This window comes from Pinus tabuliformis, chromosome Q (assembly GCF_031772625.1).
Source record: "Pinus tabuliformis cultivar Carrire ecotype Pingquan chromosome Q, CPIR1, whole genome shotgun sequence".
In the NCBI taxonomy this organism is placed as follows: Eukaryota; Viridiplantae; Streptophyta; class Pinopsida; order Pinales; family Pinaceae; genus Pinus; species Pinus tabuliformis.
This window is the reverse complement of record NC_142296.1, coordinates 658775044-658796430: the sequence shown is the minus strand read 5'-3', so window position 1 is coordinate 658796430 and position 21387 is coordinate 658775044.

The following is a 21387-nucleotide window of genomic DNA, read 5'->3' as shown; positions in this document are numbered from 1 at the left end:
TCGAACTCTCCCCCTATTGTAGGTATCTTCTTGAGTGTATGTCTCCATTCGACCTCCTCTCTACTTCTCCAATTGTGGCAGCTCCACAACTTGTTGAGGTTGCTTCTGAGGATGCATGTTGAGAGGTAATTCATGCTCCCTCTCAACCACCAAGTCTCTAACCTTTTCCTTTCTCTTCAAGGCTTTGCATGCATCTTTTACCTCAAGTTCATACAATTTCTTGACTCGCACACCGATTTGTTTCACTTATCCTGTGGTGATGTGTCTAAGGAAAACCTTTCCTTTGCTAAATATCACATCGTAGCCATGGTCTTCCAGTACCACAATGGAAACAAGATTCTTCTTTAGTCCTAGAACAAACATCAGATCTATGAGTCTAAGAGGGGAGTTAGACTCCCTCTGAAAAGTAATTATACTGATATCGATCGCATTATACCTTCCATCATCTCCAAACTCAATGTTCAACTTAAGGCCTTTCTCTTCCAAGTCACTGAAGAGATTTCTATTCCCCATCATATGGAACAAGGAACCGTTATCGAGATACCACAGGCTTCCCATTACTGTTCTTGACATGCATGAAATGAGAGTAAAATCAAGTTTGAATTGTGAAGCTAGAGCTTCACCTATTGCTGCTCATACGGGCTCCTGCTTGTTTAATTTCTTCTGTGGACATTTCCTGTGGCATAGTGCCCAAACTCGTGACAATGAAAACACTTGATGTTGGACAAATCTCTCTTCTTTCCCTCCTCATCTTGGGGCTTATTTCACTTGGATTTTTTCCTTTGCTGACTAATGAAAAACCCTCTTCCACTTATTTGGATGAGGTCCCATCTCTGGTGTTCTATCGAATCTCTTCTTGCACCAAGTCAGACCACAAACGCTCCCACTCTGGTATCTTCTCCTTTCCATTTACCAAATCCTGGTAGTCATGTCAACTCTTGGGAAGGCCTAGAAGTGCTAGGTTGACCAGATCATCTTCAACAACTATAACTCCAACACTTCCAAGCTCATCCTAACATTGGGTGAACTTGGTCAAACTTTGGTATTGTATCACCCTTCTCCATCTTGATTTTTCTTATGTTGTCCTTCAGTGCCAAATTCCTGTGGTCACTATTGTTTTGAAACAAATCCTTCAAGGCCTTCCACATCGCATATTGAGTCTCCTCACAGTGGAGGTTCGAGACGATATGATATCGAACTCCTTCTAGGATAATCCTTCTCACCTTTGCAACACATTTTCTCCACTTTGCGATATCTTGATCATCAGCTACTAGAGGCTTAGGAATATATTTGTCTATGAATTCCTAAAGCCCATTATCTTCCAACACTACCTCCATCCTATCCTTCCAAGCAATATAGTTCGAACTACCCTCAAGGGAATATTTAATCCATAAAATGACATCCTGTTGGCTCTGAAGTATGATACTGCAAATTTGATTTCACTTGAAAAATACAAACTCATATTCTTCTCTTCTAGAGTGATTTTTGCTCTGATACCATGTAGAAATTCCTTGTAGATTAAAAATGCTAATTTTAATTTACTAAAACAATAGACTTGAATCTACTCTATTCATTAGTAGAAACAAGTAAATGATCGTGAAATCACAAAGCATACAAGAGAAAGAATTCAATCAACACATTACAAAATGATTTATTGGGAAAATCCACAGCTAAAAACCCTTGCTATTTTTATATTGCATTAGTCAGAAAATATGAGAATATTTCAATACTTTGCTCAAGCCCGAGCAACCTCTGCACTATCTTTATTTGTCTCACTGTTTCCTAGATAAGCTCAAGCCAATACTTAACCAATTTTATGTTTGCCCAAGTCCCTATTTCCTTGCATTGTTTCCTTGGGAATTAGCCCCCTATTAATTAGGGAAATTCCTCAATTATAATTGTGAAATCCTCGTAGGCCTTCCTCTGACTGCATGCACCACCTGTACAATTCTGATGATTATACAACTGATAGTACATTGTCCCTGAACTCCAATCTCTACTGGGCATTTCTCAAATTTGACATGCATGAGTTATTTATGAGTGAATCATTAGTTTACTAGTTGATCACTGCAGACAACACCACACTCCACTGCAGGCAACACCACATTACTAGACCTCCCACTAGTTCCTCCAACAGTTGGAACTAGTTTGATTGAGTTTAGCTTAGTTAGACTGAATTAATTAATTACAACTCAAAATAAACTCAATCAGGGCTCCTATCATGTAGGAGACACTCTGCATGACTCAAGTTAGACCCTAAACTCAAATTAAATGAGACAACTAAGTCAAATGAACTTAGTTAACTAATACAAGTTGTGATGAGATGTGGAATTACAATTTTATTCCTAATTTAATTCAAGGACAAAATTAAATCAGGATCTTTCTTGTTGCAATTTTCAACATTTCTTGTTGCAATTTTCAACATCTTGAATGTTCCAAAGAACTTAAATCATGATAACAATAGTGTCTTTAAAGAAATTGATTTAATAGAAATGCATTGTGGCTTTGCATATGAACATTTATAAATGATAATTGGTAGGATGAGAGTAGTCAAGATTATTTGATAGTTTAATAATGTACTGAAATGCGTGAGATGGATAGATTATGTATGTTCGACAAAATTAATGATAGAACTAGTTTTAATCAAATGTTGTTGACTGCGTTATTTTTTCAAACTTCACAACTCTACAGGTTGATGGTTCCATGATGATGCTAGTTTGTATACATCCTACATTTAACAAATATGTGAATTTCATCCTTTAAAAATTCATCCAGTGCATGTGAATACTAGGATGACATTATATATTAAATCTAATCAGTCTACTCCATTATGTTGTGGACATGTGGTGTCTTCGTTGACAATGATAAACAAAATTTTGGATGGCGTTTTGAATTTATTTGCATTATTGATTTATTTAAACAAGAAAACTTTGTGTGATTGAATTGCATTTAGCAATATTGTATCATGACTATTGATTAAATACATATGCGTAAATGGAATGTTATTTTTCATGAATAACTATGGTATTTTTGAAGGGCATGTTTCCTTAATAGTTGTTGTGAAAAAGAACTTCATGGAAACTTTGTTTTAAATTTCCTTGGATGTAGCAATTGGAAGATGTATCCTTATTTGTTATTCTTACTTTTAATACATGGAAATGGTTTATGAAAAAGAAATAGGACCAATACCTTTCTACATTGTTGAAATAATGAGAACATTGATGCATTAGCAAAGTAAAATTGACAAGATATTTTGTAAATAACAGTATTTTGTAGAAATTATAGTTTTATCAAAAGTAGTTGTGACTAATGTTGCTAGTTTGATTAAGCAAGGGTAGCTTAATGGCAGCACAATAATGTCACTAAAATTCTAGTACCACAAAACATAAGAACTAGTGAAAGGTAAAATGTTGCAATGTGATTTGCACCTACAAATATGAAGGTGTAATGTTTACTGTTATGATATGTAAGATTTTTTGCATAGAAGATATACTAATGTTTTTCTAAATTGCATGATTATGATGTGGAAATTTTGAGATAAGTACCACCTGTATGGCATGAGATGTCATACATGATTTTCTGTCCAATTTACTTTTACAGACTATGAGGCTTATGTTGAGGGTCAAGTATGACTACATGATGTACATAAAAATTCCTTTTGCTTAATTTTAATGTTCATATGGTCAGTTATGTAAATTATAGCGGGAAAAGGTGTTAAAAGAGAATTTCACATCCCAGACAATAATGTGACAATTAGAAAATGCCCAAGGAGGGTCATGGGAAGAGGTAGTTCACTGCCCATATTTCGTCTCCCTAGAGATAGATTATCTCAGTATGGCAAAATGGTGAGACGGGAAAAGCATGAGGCAACCTTGTTGGTTTTGGAGCCTGTTGGAGGAGGCCCAAAAGAGTTATTTGTTGAGCTAAAATTCCTCAAGACAGGATGTTGTCGGAGGAATAGGCAGGACGCTTCCAAGAGGAATCCTATGTTGGACCAAGTGTGGTCATTATCAGGGAATTGTCTTGAATGTGAAATTGGCTCAATCTAGTTAGTGGAAACTAGTTCTCATTGGTTAGGAGGAGCACTATTTTACCCATTGTGGTTTTCATGGAAAACCAAGTTAACTAACCAGGTAAGCGATGTGTTAAAATGAAAATTTATTTACGATTGTGTAATAATTTCCTACACATATTGACATGAAAGGAGCCTAGTACTCAAGAAGGAACTACGGGAAGCGTAGTCCCTTTATTGTATTACTAGTCTTTTGGATGTCTTTAGAAGGGGTAAGACGATATGCACTTTGTGTAGTTATGATAACTTTGATCATTTTGATTATTAGAGAGCTAGGTTCTCTTTGGGTACTTGCAGAGGTACTATGATAAATGATTGATAGTTAAAAATATTGTGAATATCATTTGATTAAAAAATGTTGTGATCAATGTGATTATGTTGGATTCATTGGTCATACGCTACGGGGTACACGTCATGGAGGTTGTTAAACCACCCAAGGTGCTTTTTATTGGGCTAATAAACCACTCATAGAGTGCTTACCGTAGCTGATCAACCACCCGTAATTAATTTTTTTGCGTGAAGTGGCCATGATTTCCAAGAGTTGAAAGTATCAATAAGTTGACATAGAGACTTTGTTTTTGTTTTTATGAAATTGAACAATAGTTAAATTATTGAAAACAAAAATTGAATATATTTGTAGCTATAAATGTTTATGTTCATGATAAAACAATATTGCTTTTGCTATTAGTATTTCCTAGAAATAAAATCCTTCATTTTGAAGGGGGAGGATACCATTTTGGATGTTTTGGTTGTTATGTCATGAGTAAAAGTTAATGATGAACATTGAGGATGGTGTTATATTTAAGGGATGGAGTATGTAATATACCTATAACTACTAATTTATTCTCGATGTTCATAAAAAATATTATTAAATTAATATATGTTTAATTGTTTCATCAAGAATTAGTTGGGGTTCTTGGTTACGGTTTGAACTACTTTACGATCTATTCCATGACAAAATCAAGAGGGAGGGAAGACGAGAGGAAGTATGTTGCACCTCTCATCGTTTCTACACATTTTTTTCCAATTTGTTGTTGCCACAAAATATATAGACAACCTTTCTTTCATAGGTTATATTTCACAAACTTTCACTTGTCTTATATATATTAGTCCGACATTTTCAAATAAGACCCGCTTCAATATTTTTTCAATATGTAAATTCTTGTTGAGTAGAATTGTAGGCCTGAGTGTGAGGGCTCAATTTTTCTCTCTCAGTAGATGTGTTGGAAGTTGATCGGTATGTGAATCCTTAACATTTTAATGTCTCACATCATGGCCAAGATCTAGGACAAGTATTATAATAGAAATTGCAAGGCCAAGATCGGCATTACCCTTGATGAGCATCGAAGTCGTGGGCTTAAGTGATGAATGTGATTTGAAATGGTGATTATTAGAGGAATGCAATGTTGAGTCAACATACTTCCATTTACATGAAGCTTTAATAACCTACTCTATTGGAAAAGGTTCTGAATATTGTTCATATCTTCCATCTAAAAGAATATATCGTAGTGGGAAGCAATGTGACTGTATGGAAGTGGATAAATGTACAAACGGAGAAGAACTCGTGAATAAGTGTGTTTATACACAAAAACAATAGCTATTGTGTTAATTTTTTTCTAAAAAATAATAATTGTCTTTACGAACAAAAACTATAGTTATTATGTTAATTTTTTTTTTTCTAAAGAAGAAAAACAAAAACAAAACAAAAAACAAAAAACTATAGCTATTGTGTTATTTTTCTGAAAAAAAAAAAGGTGTATTTATGCACAGAAACTATAGCTATTGTATTAATTTTCTTTTGGTAAAAAAGGTATGTATCTGTATACACAAAAATAATAGCTAATTTTTTTAGAATTGTAGAAAAAGAAATATGTATTGCATGAATAAAAAAGAATAGCTAATTGCGATAGATTTCTTGAGGAAGAAATATGTATTGCATACACAATACAACAGCTAATTGGGATTGCATGCATAAAAGAATAGCTATTGTGTTAGAGGAATATGTATTTGCATTCGCAAAAATAATATTTATGGTGTTAGTTTGCTTTTGGGAAAGGATTATTTGCTTACATGCAAAGATAATAGTTGTTGGGCTAGTTTCTTTTGGAAGAATAATATGTATTTGCATGCATAAAGATAAAATCTTTTGTGCTAGTTTTCCGTTAAAAGAATATGGGTAGTTGTGGTGGTTTTATTTTGGAGAAAGAATGTATTCTTGTGCGAAGAAATAATGATAATTTTGGTGATTGTGTTTTGGAAAGATTTTCCTCTTCCTGTGCAAGGTGATAGCGATAATCATGGTGATCCTTTTATAGTATTATTGTATTCTTGTTAGCAGAGGTAAAATGTATCTATTCCATTCCTTATAATGTATGAGAGGTATGGATAGATGGGCATGTCTTAGTAATCTTTATGCATTTTATTGTTTTCATGTGAAGATTCAGATGGATAGACATGTGTCATAGTCATACACGTGTAGATAAATAGCCATGTTTTTGTAATTATGTGCTTTTAAAATAAGGAGCATGCATTGATACTCTATATGAATTTTATTTATGCGCATGAAAAGATGTTTGAAGCATCACTAATAAATGTAAAAATTTCTGTTTTCCCACCCCGGTTTTCAGTTTCTCCTTATTTCTCTCATGTAGTTAAATGCTCATTCCCATAACCATACATTTAACAGACTGAAAAAATAAATATTGCTGAAAACACAAATTCTGGAAATTTTTCAGAATGCTGGAAATTGCAGAATTAAAAATCAGCAATTAAAAACAGCCATTAAAACACATTAAAACACTGATATTTTTGGTCAACTTGACCCTGGAAAAACCCCCTACAACTCTTGGGGAAAACCAGTTTGAGAGCTTTTCTTTATTTCTGAAAATTGTCTTTTTACAGTGAGAATTATTCAGCAAAAAATCAGCAAGCAAATTTACAACTTATCTCCTTTCCCGTGCCTCACAGCAATCTGGAAATTACAGCAAACAGGACAGCAATAAATGCTGTACGACCTCCGTTTTGTGTGCAGAAAAATCAGCAAACTGCTCCTCGATTTTTGTGCAAAAATCTGCCTTTCACTATGTGCTGAATCAGCTGTACAAATCTGCTCAACTGCTGCCTTGGAATGTGTGCCAAGCTGCTGTCTCCTTCTCCTTCCTGCTCAGAAATCTCTCTTGCTCTCCTTCTCCCAATCTGCTCATGAAAGAAATGAATGACCTTTTCCTCCTTTTCCTCCTTTAATATAACTCCAAGTGACTTTTGGGTGATCCAAGTGACTTTTGGGTGATCTCTAAATCCAATGGCTGAAATAGATTTAGATCAATGGTTGAGATTAAATGCTCATTTAAATCTCACTTTCTATTTTTTAATTCACCCCACTTTAATAAAGACCCACTTAGTCATTTATTTCCAAAGTCACTTTTCCTTTCTAATTTTTCATTGACTTTATAAAAGTCACTTTAAAATTAGACTTAATAACTTTATCACTTAAAGTCACTTTTAAATTAGATTTAACTTTATAAAATTATAAAGTCACTTTAGAAGAAAAATTAAATTCTTTTGGACACTTTTCCCTAGGCCAAAGATCAAAGCCTAAGGGAATCACCTGTCCTCCGGTACCAAATTTCAACACTCCCTCTTACCGAGGAAGGTGTTCCTCACCACACCCATCTTGTCTCTGAAGTAGACATGCTTGCCCCGTGGTAAGGCTTTGGTAAGGATATCTGCAACCTGCTCATCAGTGGAAATATACTCAAGCTTCACAGCTCCCTTCTGAACATAGTCTCTGATGAAATGATATCTGATCCCGATATGCTTTGACCTGTCATGAAATACTGGATTCTCCGTGAGTTTAATGCAACTCTGATTATCACAGTAAATCACTGAAGGTCTCAACGGCTGACCAAATAAGCCAAACAACATCTTGCGAAGCCAGATGGCCTCACAACTAGCTAGACTGGCTGCCATATACTCTGCTTCCGCTGAACTCAGTGCTACTGACTGCTGCTTCCGGCTGAACCATGACACTACTGCTGAACCCAACCCAAAACAACACCCTGAAGTGCTCTTCCTATCAGAAGCACAACCTGCCCAATCAGAATCAGTGTATCCTGCCAATCTCACTCCATCTCCCTGCCTGTAGTCCAGACCATAATCCACTGTCCCCTGCAAGTACCGCAAAATGTGTTTTGCAGCCACCCAGTGAACCTTCCTAGGCTCACACATAAACTGACTCATCGTGTTGACTGCAAAACAGATATCTGGTCTAGTGTTAACCAAATACATCAAGGAACCAATCAGCTGCCTGTACAATGTGGGATCCACCAACTCGGAATCTGAAGCATGAAGCTTCTTCCAGTTGGTGATCATCGGTGTCGACATGGGTCTACAATCCTCCATGTGGAATCTGCTAAGGATGTCCACAATATACTTCCCCTGCCCCAGGAAGAAATGCCCCTCCTCCTGCCACACCTCCAAACCCAAAAAGCAATGCATCAAGCCGATGTCCTTCATCTCAAACTCCGCCGCAAGATCTCTCTTGCAGTGCTCTATGAGTCTCTCTGCACCTGTAATGATCAAGTCATCCACATACAGCACCAGAATGAGAGGCTCCTCACCAATCACAATAAAGTAAAGGTTCGGATCTGCCTCACTCTTTGTGAAACCCATCCCCTGCAAGTATGCATCTATCCTAGAGTACCAAGCTCTGGGAGCTTGCTTCAGGCCATAAAGGGCCTTCTTCAATCTGCACACATGGGACTCCTTCCCATGCACCTCAAAGCCCTGTGGCTGCTCAATGTACACCTCCTCCTGTATGAAGCCATTGAGAAATGCGGTCTTCACATCCATCTGGTGGATCTTCCAACCCATCTCTACTGCTATCGATATAATGGAGCGGATCGAAGTATATCGAGCCACGGGAGCGAAGGTCTCCTCATAATCAACTCCCTCTACCTGGGAGAACCCTCTAGCCACAAACCTCGCTTTGAATTTCTCAATGCTGCCATCTGCAGCATGCTTTACCTTGTAAAGCCATCTGGAAGTAACCACGGATTTACCCTCAGGCCTCGGCACCACCTCCCAAACATCATTCTTCATGATAGAAGAATACTCCTCCTGCATGGCCTCTCTCCAGACCTGCTGGCTAGCTGCCTCCTCATAGCTAGAAGGCTCAGAGTCAAGGATGCTGGTAACCATCGCCATATAACTACAAAACCTCTCAGGTGGTCTACTCTCTCTGACCGGCCTCTTCGGCTCAGCAACAGATGTGGCATCTCTCAAGGTGTCCTAAAGCCACTTGGGCTTCCTCTTCCCTGAGCATGCTTCTCCCATAGGAGAATGAAACTCCTCCTCCTCATCACCATCAGTAGCCTGAACTCCTCACTGTTTGTCTGCTGTCCTCCTGCCTGCACCTGAACCTGTAGAAGCTGAGGTACCGTGTGAACTGTCCATCAGTGGACTCCCTAGTGAACTGCTTTGTGAACTGCTCTGCATGCTGCCCGGAGCACCACCCCTCTGGCTCGATGAGCCACTGCTCACTGACGGACCTGACATCCTCATAGATGTACCTCCGGATCCTCCTGATCCCTGCCCACTGGATCCCTGCGACTGACTCAACTGCTGCTGAGGGTCTGGCTGATCCAGATACTCTAACTCCCATGACCTCCTAAAGGCCCTGTCCTCCTCGAACTTCACATCCCGTCTGACAACAACTCTCCTCTGTGCAGGAATGTAAATCCGAAAGGCCTTTGAGGTCTCACTGTAGCCCACAAAGATACCCTTCTCTGCGGTGGGCTCTAGTTTGGTCCTCTTCTCCTTGGGTATATAGGAGTATGTAATGCATCCAAAGATATGAAGATGACCAAGATCAGGCTTCTTCCCAGAGAAAGCCTCCTCCGGAGTCATGTGCCCCAAGGCACGATGCGGACTCCTGTTCTGCAAGTAAATAGCTGTGTTGCAGGCCTCTGCCCACAAGAACAATGGTAACCCCTGATCATGTATCATGGCTTTGGCAGCCTCTATGATGGATCTGTTCTTCCTCTCCGCAACCCCGTTCTGCTGGGGGTTGTAAGGAACAGTGAACTCCCTCCTAATGCCTGCCTCCGCACAATAGTCAACAAACTCTCCAAGGGTGTACTCTCCTCCATTGTCCGACCTCAAGGACTTGATCTTTCGACCTGTCTGAGTCTCCACAAGAGCTCTGAACTCCTGAAACCGCTTGAAGGCCTCACTCTTGGTCTTCAAAAAATAAATCCAGGTCCTCCTGGAGTGATCATCAATGAATAAAACATAGTACTCATATCCACTCAAGGAAACATGAGACATCCGACCGCTCACATCGGAATGAATCAAATCAAGTATCCCCGTCGCTCTGCTGTCACTGCTGGGAAAAGGGGATTTGGCAAACTTGCCCATCGCACAACCTCTGCAAGTATCAAAGTGATCAGTACTGAAATCTGGCACACCTGTAGTGATCTCCCGCAATGTCCTCAAGGCTCCATGATACATATGTCCCATCCTGCGGTGCCAAATCTCACACAGCTCAGAACTGCTAGCTCTGCTGTCGGTACTACTGCTCAATGCCAAAAGGGGTTGGAATGCAAACTTGTACACCTTTGCATGGCGTACACCTATCACTCTAGCTGAATCAGCTGGAGTGCCCCTGGGATACATCAACACCTGTCCTCCCCTGAACAGTACCTCATATCCTCTGTCCTCCAAAGCTGAGACGGATATGAGGTTCTTCCTCATCCCTGGCACATAAAGAACCTCTGACACCTTCAAGGGAGGTTTGGACTCCCTCTGAAATGTCACTGTCCCCACCCCGACTGCTCTAACAACTCTGTCATCACCAAGTACTACCTCAATATCAGTGCCACTCTCTGAAAGCTCTGAGAAGTACTCACGGACTCCTGTCATATGACGTGAAGCCCCACTGTCCACATACCAGATACCTGAAGATGCTCCGCTAATCGAGGCAAAAGCATGCTCCCTCTGAACCTGTGTGGCAGGTGATCCTGCACTAGAGGACTCACACATAGTGAACGCAAACTCCCGGTCAAAACGACCTGCAAAGTCCTCAATCTTTGCTGAAGCTGCCACGTCCTGGTTCTTCCCCTTCTTCTTCTTCTTCTCCGGACACACAACTGCATAGTGTCCCATCTTCTGACAATTCCAACACTTCACCTTGGAATAGTCCTTCTGTGTGTTCCCCTGTTTACCTTTACCTTTGCCTTTGCCCCCACCACTGCTTGTGGAAGCCTGCTTCTTCCCTTTGCCTTTCTTGCCTCCTGCCACCAGTGTTACGTCCTCATCCTACTCAACTGGCTTGGCTGCCCCAAGCTGTCCTTTCCTGATCTCTGTCTGAATGCAATCATCCCAAAACCTCTCCCATGTGGGAAGGGTCTCACGTGCACAAACCCCATCAGCAAAGTTCAACCATGAACGGGGGAGACCATTCACTGCAATCCGCACCAACTCAGCGGGTGGAATGGCCTCTCCAATCGCTGCCAACTCATCTCTCACATTGGTAATCTTTGTGAGATATCCAGCTGCACTATCATTACCCATCTTAATGTTCTTCAGCTTCTCCTTCAGGACCATCTTCCGGTTCTCATTGGTACTCTGGTAGAGATTGGACAATGCTGTCCACATCTCATGGGCATTGCTCTTTCCTCTCACATGAGAAATGCAATGGTCTTTGATTCCGTCTAGAATCAGCCTCTTACCCTTATTGTTCTTCTTTTTATACTCAGCCAACTGAGTAACATCAGTGGGCACAACAACAAGGTTCTGTGCGGTATGCACCATGATATCCCAGACTTCTGCCTCCTCAAAGATACTCTGCATTCTCTCCTTCCAAACGCTGTAATTTATATGCCCATCCAGCCTATCCTCCACCCTCAATCCCAATGACATCCTACTGTCCTAAAACTGAAAAATAGCACTGCTGTAGTAAAGATAAAACTGTTGTTTATGAAAAAATCAGCTTGCTGGAATTTTCTGAGTGAAAAATCAGCAACTGTAATTTTTCCTTTTGTTGTCCCAAACTGCCCCTCAGCACTCAAGCTCTGATACCATGTAAAAATTTCTGTTTTCCCACCCCGGTTTTCAGTTTCTCCTTATTTCTCCCATGTAGTTAAATGCCCATTCCCATAACCATACATTTAACAGACTGAAAAAATAAATATTGCTGAAAACACAAATTCTGGAAATTTTTCAGAATGCTGGAAATTGCAGAATTAAAAATCAGCAATTAAAAACAGCCATTAAAACACATTAAAACACTGATATTTTTGGTCAACTTGACCCTGGAAAAACCCCCTACAACTCTTGGGGAAAACCAGTTTGAGAGCTTTTCTTTATTTCTGAAAATTGTCTTTTTACAGTGAGAATTATTCAGCAAAAAATCAGCAAGCAAATTTACAACTTATCTCATTTCCCGTGCCTCACAGCAATCTGGAAATTACAGCAAACAGGACAGCAATAAATGTTGTACGACCTCCGTTTTGTGTGCAGAAAAATCAGCAAACTGCTCCTCGATTTTTGTGCAAAAATCTGCCTTTCACTATGTGCTGAATCAGTTGTACAAATCTGCTCAACTGCTGCCTTGGAATGTGTGCCAAGCTGCTGTCTCCTTCTCCTTCCTGCTCAGAAATCTCTCTTGCTCTCTTGCTCTCCTTCTCCCAATCTGCTCATGAAAGAAATGAATGACCTTTTCCTCCTTTTCCTCCTTTAATATAACTCCAAGTGACTTTTGGGTGATCTCTAAATCCAATGGCTGAAATAGATTTAGATCAATGGTTGAGATTAAATGCTCATTTAAATCTCACTTTCTATTTTTTAATTCACCCCACTTTAATAAAGACCCACTTAGTCATTTATTTCCAAAGTCACTTTTCCTTTCTAATTTTTCATTGACTTTATAAAAGTCACTTTAAAATTAGACTTAATAACTTTATCACTTAAAGTCACTTTTAAATTAGATTTAACTTTATAAAATTATAAAGTCACTTTAGAAGAAAAATTAAATTCTTTTGGACACTTTTCCCTAGGCTAAAGATCAAAGCCTAAGGGAACCACCTGTCCTCCGGTACCAAATTTCAACAATAAATATTTATTATTGGTTTGATAAATATTTTATATAACCATGATATCAAAGTTTGTTGACTATAGCAATTGCAGGAAAAGATGGTGACATATGTGAAGGGTGGATTATATTTAACATTATGGTAGGCAATGATCTAATGGTCCATGCAGATTGAGGGAATGTCAACTGTAGCATGATCTATTGTAGGAAAAAACCAGGCCACAAAGACATAGTGTTTAAAGGGATTGTGGGGTAAATGATAGCATGATTAATGTAATAGCATCTAGCTAGTTTTGTTGAATTTAAGATGATATTTCTTTATAAAATTTTAACAATGGTCAAGGGATGTACTCCCTTACTACCATTGAGTGAGGATAGAACACTCTCGCAAAATTTTTAATAAAATAAATGTTTATTGGTAATGGTCCATGCAGATTGAGGGAATGTCAACTGTAGCATGATCTATTGTAGGAAAAAACCAGGCCACAAAGACATAGTGTTTAAAGGGATTGTGGGGTAAATGATAGCATGATTAATGTAATAGCATCTAGCTAGTTTTGTTGAATTTAAGATGATATTTCTTTATAAAATTTTAACAATGGTCAAGGGATGTACTCCCTTACTACCATTGAGGGAGGATAGAACACCCTCGCAAAATGTTTAATAAAATAAATGTTTATTGGTTTTTCCCTACGAGGTTTCCAGGTTATATCGATGTCCATTGATGTGTTTTCCTATTATGACATTCTAATGATGCTACTTCCTTGCATGAAATTGACACTTACATCATAAAACATGTGATTACCTAGCCTAATTAAATGAACAATGATAATGATGTAAGGTTACAATAGGGAGCTTTATGTTAATATGGTTTAGCAATGTTCATTACATTATGTGACTTTCTATGTGTTTCTAAAGTTACTTTATATAATGACGATGATTTTATCTAATGGTTAGTTAAGGAATATGGAGTAGGTTATTGGGAATATTACGTGCTAGTAAATTCCTTAAAAAAAATTATAATCCTATGTAATTTTTACACAAGGAGGTTACGGGGATGTTACAAATTATAATAATAACAACAATATTTCAAAATAAAGTTATAATTTGGTTACTTTAATGTAATTTATTTTTAATATTCGCAATGTCAAATGTATATAAGTGTGTTTTGATGCTTATTAGTGTTTATGAGTCATTTAATTTATATGGTCGTGCTATGCATGTATATTTTGAAATAAGCTTACATAATTTTACTTTAATTATCAATAATTATTAGGTGGATAGTAAGGCTTTAACCTCCAATTTTATTTTAGAATATTCTTAGCAGTATTCACAAATCAAAGATTGAGATTTATTTCCAAAGTAATTATGCTATGTCTTCTTTTTTCACTAAATTAATTAATTAAAAAAAAATAGTTTCATATGAAATGAGTTATGGTTTATTTTGGTATGTGGTATTGATAAGCCATGGTATTGGCCCATGGTACTATAACAAACCTTATTTATAAATTAAGAATCTCCATGGAAAAGTGAGTGTGAATCTTTAGAGATAAGAATCTTGTTACATATTTTTTTAAATGTATATATGTTTAATTTATATATCAATTCTTGCTATAAACAATACTTTCACCAAAGAGGCCCATTCTACAACCTAGTATGAGGGAGATGCATATTCTATGCTCAACCTCAAGTTGACATGTGTCACTTAAAAAAAAAAACAAACAAACAAACAAAACAAAAACAATATTATGATATAATAAAAAACAATTATGAATATACATGTTTTGTATGAAGATATGGTATAGATATTTCACCGACTCTCAACCATAAATAAAATACTTATATATCCATGTGAAGTAATGTAATTTTATATTAACTTTAAAGAGATAATAAGTAAAAGTAAAAAAAATCTTATATTTTCACTTATGAACACGATGTATAGTTCTTATATTTTAAAAAATATTCCAATATAACACTTAAATAATCTCTTCGAATATCTACATTAACTAATTTATTTCAAGATCAATTTCATATATGTGTAAATAGAGAAAGTAAAAGAAAAAAAAATTATTTTAATGTTAATCATAATGAAATATTTCAATGCCTCAAAAAAAAAGTAATTGAAAGTGAAAATTTTAGTTACTTCATAATACGAATAATAAGAGGAAAAGGTTGTTTTTGCTCATAATGGATGGATGGAAGAATGCTTTATGCATATATGATTTTTCTAGAGGGAAAAGAAAGGAAAATGTATAACTCATTCAATTCTTAATATAAAATTGATATGTGGCATTTAAAAAATATTATTAATTATAAAAAAAGTCAGTGTGGGTCATAAATAAAATATTTCAATGTCTATGTTAAGTAAAATATTTCAATGTCAACTTATGGTTAATATTTTTTAAATAATCTCACTATTCTATATTTTGGTCCCTTTTTAGGGATAATTTTCTATCAATTTTATGTGAAATCTAGCAAATATTTTTTGGAATTGCAAGTTTAAGTTCTGCAGTATACACAATCCAAGCGGCCAAGTAGTTTTCAAGGTGTTGAATCCATTTATGAATTCAATAATGCAATCTAAATAATGAAAAAAATATATACATGTATCCATTTTAACTACTAATCTATCAAGAGGCAAGGGGACAAACCCCTTAACTTGTAAACTAGTTTTTCACTCTAATAATTTTTTTCACCTAAAAACATTTGATCATCTTTGAACTTGGGGTTAAGAAGCATCTATGTTGGTAATAATAAGAATAAAATTATAATTAATTAATGTTTACTATTTCTTTTTTAATTTTAGCAAGGTGAGATAAATAATGTAAGTGTTTTGATACTTATTATGGATTGATGCATATCCATGTTTACCAGTCATTTAACTTATAGAGCTGTGCTAGTTCATGGTCATTGCTTAACTATAATACAAAATTGCAATGCATGTATAAACATAATTTATAGAAAAAGACTTTAAATAATAATAATAATAATAATAATAATAATAATAATAATAATCTATTTCATCACAAATCTAATCACGTATAATTGGTCCTTGTGTATAACATAAAAGTTTTTATGACATTGAATTAAATTTAATTTTTATAATACTTAATTTATCATTTTATAGTTAAATATTTTTGTTATTTATTATATTACATAATAGTTTTAATAATGTCAACAGTGTTAATATTTCTAATGATTGTTATCTTCCTCATTCAATTTTACTTCTCACAAGTTAGACTATGAGATTATGAGATTTGTAGTAATAGCTCTGAATATTGTTGTCAAGTTTGAATATCTTTAAAAAAAATTGAAATGTGTATATAAAGATATTTCTCATGAAAAATATATGTTATTTTAATAGAGTAAATTAAATAGATAAACTTATATTCTTATTTAATTTTTTGGTTAATTTTAATAATTTGAATTTTTTAAATAGGTTAAAATAATTAATTAATTTTATAATCAAAGTCTTTTATTATAGAAATTAAAATTTGCCTTTCAATAAAATTTTATGAAATTTGCAAAAAAAAAAAATAATTTATAATCAAAATATTTATCAATTAAATAGAAATACAACTTCCAATAAAATTGAAAAAAAATTAATCACAAATTAATTAAATTTGCTCAATTTTTAAATTTTTTATTTATAATCAAAATATTTATCAATTAAATAGAAATACAACTTCCAATAAAATTGAAAAAAAATTAATCACAAATTAATTAAATTTGCTCAATTTTTAAATTTTTAATCCTTCCAATAAAATTAGACAAACATTTAACAAAAAATTAATTGAATTTGCTCAATATTTTATTTATTCTTCACTTTAATTTTATTTTTTATTTTATTATTTAACATGTGTCCCTAAAAAAGTTACCTTCATTTAAATAGAACTATTAAACACAAAACTGGAAATAATTATAATCCGTAACCCAATTAATATTTAAAAAAATTACTCTAACTTTTAGGAATACATCATGCTTTACATCTATATTACCATGTAAAATATTTATAATGGTTGTCTTTATTATCATTGTACTTAAAAGTTGTAATCTAAATTAAATTATATTATTATAAAACAATATAATATATTTATTATTTAGTTAAATATATATAAATATTAAATAAAAGAAATTATATAATTATTAAAATAAAGATAATGATGCAGCATTAAACTTAATAAAGTAATAATGATAATGATGAGGAGTAAAGTTAATTAACTAAAATATTAAAATAATGATGATAATGTGAATGATGATAGTTAATTTTATTAAAATTAATTAATCAAAATATTGAAGTAGTAGTGATGGTAATGATAATGACGAGAGTAATAGTAATTGAATATTAAAGTAGTGGTGATGATGGTGGTGTTGGTGGTATTAGTCCATTAAAATATTTCGGTTTATAAAAAATTAAGAAAAAAAATATTGGATTGTTATGTTTGAAAAAAATTGAAGGAAAAAAAAAAAAAATCTTACAATTTTATTTTTAAAAAATTAAAAATAATATATTACAGATATTTTCAAATAAAAATGTACATATAAAAAGAATATTTTTCATCCTCTATATTTTTATATTACATAGATATTTCAGAAATTAACCAATATTGTATTTTATTTTTCAGAGAAAAAAACCAGCGTAGATTTATATTAAGGAAATATAAAGATCCTCCATACATAAAGCTGCAGATTCAGCAGATAAGGAAAACCCCCATGTTTTGGAAAGGAATCATTACGTATAGTCCGAAGACTCCATATCAGAAGCAAAAAGGGAGGCCTATACATCACCACTAAAAAGCCCACAAGACCAGAATTGCCACAAATTTATCCAGAAGCAGTAAGAGATAGTCAACATATTGATTCCAATACATATAACCCATAGTAAAAAAAAAGAACAGACAGATCGACCAAAAGCAGAGTTCCAAAAAAATCAAGAGATGATACCAGCATAACCAGAACAAAAGAAGATGACGCCAGAAACATATTTCAAGCACATTGCAGGCACATTGGCGAATCAGAGGTCTTGATAAAAGAATTCATGGCATGCCAGAATTCGCTGGAGAATGGCATGAAGGGGAATCCCCGAACCATGGAAGATATGATCATTCCGCCAAATCCACAAGAACCAGCAGGAGATGATGAACAACGATCTCCAAGTTGAGGATTGTTTGCTCCACCAAAAAAAGGCATCCTGAACAGAAGAGAAGATAATGTGAGGAAAACCAAACTGCAAAGACAAATCATACCAGATTTTAAGAGACGAGGCACATTGAAAGAACACGTGCAAGCTTGATTCCCCGTCGTTTAGGCACAAAGAACATCTACTCGGCCCCTGCCATGATTTCCTCTGAAGGACCTCCCATGTAAGATTTTTGTTCCAAAATAGCAGCCAGGAGAACAAAATCATTTTGAGAGGACATGCAGCCTGCCAGAAACAGGTGGGAAACTGCGACTGAGAACTTCCTTCCGTGACAGAGATCAGATTTGCATAGATAGACTTTACATTTGTTGACTGATTGGATCTTTTGAGGCCCCAAACCAGTTGATCTTTTGTACCGGATTGCAAGATTCCAAAGCTGCATAGTCTCGCTTTTATCAAATTCCACTGGGAGAGCATCGAGAGGGGGAGATGCAAATCTTCACCCTCCTTCCAAACCGAGGATAGTCCAGACCATTCATTTATGAGCTTATCCCAAGTAAAGCATCCCAGCCTATGAAGAGTGTGGAGCAACGGCTGAGGAATAGAGAGCTCCCGGGCACCAGAAATAGAATCGTAGCCAATGAGAATACTAGCTCATGTGCAAAGATTCCAGCTGAAGTACTTCATGAAGAGGCGTTGCACTTTCCTGAGACGCTGCCAGATCGACGATCCCCTCCCGATACCAATGGACCTTCTCCTGTACCAGTAAGCAATACTCTTACCTCGAAGGTATTTTGCCTTTATAATCTTACTCCATGGTCCACTGCCAAAGATACCTCGGTGAAGTGATTTGCATAGAAGGGCATTTCCGAAGGTGCGCAAATCCACTAGGCCCCATCCACCGGCATTTTTTGGCTTGGAAATAGTCGAGAGCTTAACAAGGTGGATTTTGTTCTGAAATGAACGGCCTCCCCACAGATAATTTGCAATCAATCTATTCATATGGTTTATAACGCTAGCAGGGAGAAAAAAAAATATGTGCCCAATAGACTGAAAGTTGTGAAAGGACGACCTGAACAAGGATGAATCTGCCAGCCAGAGAAAGGAGTTTTAACTCCCATGATGAAATCCTTTTATAAAAATGATCTATTAGCCATAGCTAGTCCATATATGAGTTCCCTTTTGCCTTTAAGGAAAACCCCAAGTATTTAAACCCATGCTTTATAGGAAGAGGTGTGATACTCATCAGATCAGATATCCAAAGAACAATCTCCATATTTGATTCATTATGAAACAGGAAGGATTTTTCCTTATTGATAAACAGACCTGTAGCTTTCTGGAATTTGGGGAGGATATCATTTATACAGATCCATGAAGCCTTACAAAGCATGGCAAAGATAAGGACATCATCCACAAAGAGGTTATGAGACAGAGAGACATCTTCACAGATCTTAACCGGCCGGCATCGCTGCTCCACAACTGCTTTATTTATCTGCAAATTGAGAGAGTTCATTACCAGAATGAAGAGCAGAGGGGAAAGGGGGCATCCCTGTCGAAGCCCTCTCACTGCTTGGAAGAAAGGCGAAGGAATTCCGTTGACTAATACCGAATATTTGACATTCTCAACGCAGCTCATAACCCAATTAACACATTGAGTCTTCAGACCAATTTTTGCCAGAAGGATTCTTAAAAAACCCCAATCCACAGAGTCGTATGCTTTTTGCAAGTCTATCTTGAGGATGGCCGCGTCCCTATTTTTTGACAGCATTGAGAACAGAGCTTCCTGTGTCATAGCAACGGCATCCAAGATAAAACGACCCTTTAAAAAAGCATGTTGGTCTCCCGAAATAAAGGAATTTAAGATTGGCTTCATTCTTTCCGCTATGATTTTTGAGGATATTTTAAACATGATATTGCACAACCATATAGGCCTGAAATCATGAAAGGTTTTAGACCTCTTTTTTTTTGGAATTAGAGCTATAAAAGTTGAAGTAGTGGCCGAATGTATGCTTCCAGACATCCGGGAAGCTTCGACCATGCACAGCAAGTCTGATTTGAGAAGATCAAAGAAGTGGGAAAAGAATTCAATAGGCCAACCATCCGGCCCCGGACTTTTATCCTTTTTAAAGGATTTTATGGCTTTTAATAGTTCATCTTCAGTAATTGGCTTAATAAACTCCTCATTTGCGGCTTCATCAAACATTTCTGGAACCATCTCGATACCCCACATAGCATCTTGGAAGAGAACCTCCCTTCTTCTATATTGAATTTGGAAAAATCTCACGGCCTCCATCGTGATCTCCTGCTGTGATATGTGAACATTTCCAGCTATGTCTTTTATGCTCCAAATGTAGTTCCTTTCTCTCCTAGCATTAGCATATTTGTGAAAAAATCTTGTATTTCTGTCTCCCTCCTTGAGCCATATGGCTCTGCTTTTAAGGCGCCATGTAGTCTCCTCTCTTAACAGGATCATTTGTATCCTTTTCTCCAATCTCCTTATCATGCTTTTTTGTTCTAAAGAGAGATTATTGGGAACAGCTTTCTGTAGAAGGGAATCCAGTTCCTTCCGTGTATTTTCCAGCTCTTGTTTCTCCATTCTCCTTTTAAGATTTTGCCAATCCTTTGTCAGAGCCCGCAAGCTTTCCATTTTAACACGAAAAGGCATATAAGGCGTCATTTCAGATTCAATGAGACTCTTCCACTTGCTAGAGATTATTTCATTATAAGAAGAGTCTGTTAAATGAATCCTATTGAATTTAAAAGGATAGCCAAGTCTGATAGAATTTTCCCTCCATTTTAGGAAAATGGGTCTATGGTCCGAAGAGCGGTCGTTTCCAATGGATAATAGCGGCAGTCCCATTTTTGCAATGATGCTGGCATGCATAATGGCTCTGTCAATTCTCTTTGCTATGAAGGCCTGTCCTGTCCTGTTGTTGTCCCATGTAGGTCCCATTTTATCGGGGGCAATGTCCACTAGATCCCTATTTAGTAGTTCTTTCCTCATTCTATCAGCCAGTGGATCCTTTTCCCTGCAGTTACCCCAGCTTTCGTTAGGACTAAGAGTCAGGTTAAAATCACCCACCA